The sequence below is a fragment of the Myotis davidii genome, unplaced genomic scaffold (assembly GCF_000327345.1).
Source record: "Myotis davidii unplaced genomic scaffold, ASM32734v1 scaffold551, whole genome shotgun sequence".
NCBI lineage: Eukaryota > Metazoa > Chordata > Mammalia > Chiroptera > Vespertilionidae > Myotis > Myotis davidii.
The window spans coordinates 250,078-251,447 of NW_006283788.1; positions in this window are offsets into that span (position 1 = coordinate 250,078).

Consider the following 1,370-nt stretch of genomic DNA (forward strand, 5'->3'; position numbering starts at 1 on the left):
CCCTCTTTTTCCCGCCTTTTCCAGGCTGTCCAGGCGGGAAGGGCTGCCCTGCCTGCTCTGCTCTGGCCAGTCTTGGCGGGCATCCATGCTGGGCACCTACAGAGCGTCTGGACAGAGAGCTCAGAGCTAGGGGCCCAGCAAGTGGGCAAGGCTGACCCTGTGGGTGGTCTCCAGGAGGGTGCATTTTTATCTGAGGAGCCAGGCAAGAAATGGATAAATGAAGCAGATCATTTCAGACGCTACATGCAGCCGCTGGAGAGTGACCAGTGGCCTGTGGGGGTGGGGAAGGAGGATGTTCTGGGTGAGGCGGAGAGGTGGGCCTCTCTTGGAACATGACATTTGAGCTGAGATCTGAGAAGAGAAACCAAGGACAGATGGGTTCAGGAAGGGAGGGCAAACTCAGAAACAGGAAAAGGCTGAGGGGTGTAGGGGGAGCCGCAACGAGGCCGAAGTAGCTGAACAGACACAGCAGAAGGGAGGTTAGGAGAGGGTGAGGTCAGAGGGGTGTCAGATAAGACCTCACAGGCCACCTGGAGGACTTTGGTCTCGGGAGCAGCAAGTACCATGGGAGGGCTGTGAGTAGAAAAGTGAGGTGTTGCCATTTATGCTTTTACAAGGTTTCTCTGACACTGTAGAGTCCATTCCATCTTAGCACTGGTACTTCTGCTTTGATTTTCCCAGTGTTGACAGAATCCTGCCTCTCCAAAGATGCCCACATCCTAATCCCTGGGATGTGTGGATAGGATACCTTCCATGATAAAAGGGGCTTTACAGCTGGGTAAGTGAAAACTCCTGAGATGGGGAAATATCCTAGATTATCTGGGCTGGCCCAATATCAAAACAAGGGTCCTGATAAGTGGAGGAGAGAGGGTCAGAGTCAGAGAAGAGATGTGACAACAGAAGTGGGGGGTTGGAATGATGAGGCCAAGAGGCAAGGAAGGTGGGAAGCCTCTAAAAGCTAGAAAAGGCAAGGAACAGACTCTCTCCTAGACCCCTAGAACACAGTCCCATCAACTCCTTGACCTAGCTCCTTAAAACCTGTTTTAGACTTCTTACCTCCAGCACTGTAAGAGAATTAAGCTGTGTTGTTTTAAGCCACTACATTTGGGGTAATTTGTTATAGCAGCCATAGAAAACTAATACACTCCAACACACGAAGTTCAGATCCTGCTAGCTTTCTCTAACTTCAGGACTCCGTATTACCAAGTGCATTTCTGAGGGCTCAGCGTTCAGCCAGGTAGCGCCCATGTCACAGGTGGGAGCAGGTATCCATCAGGCCTACTGGAGCCTGTGAAGCAAATGAGACCTTCCAAATTGAGAACACCTGCTGCAGGAACCTGGCCTGCTCCTGCTGAGCACATATCATCTGC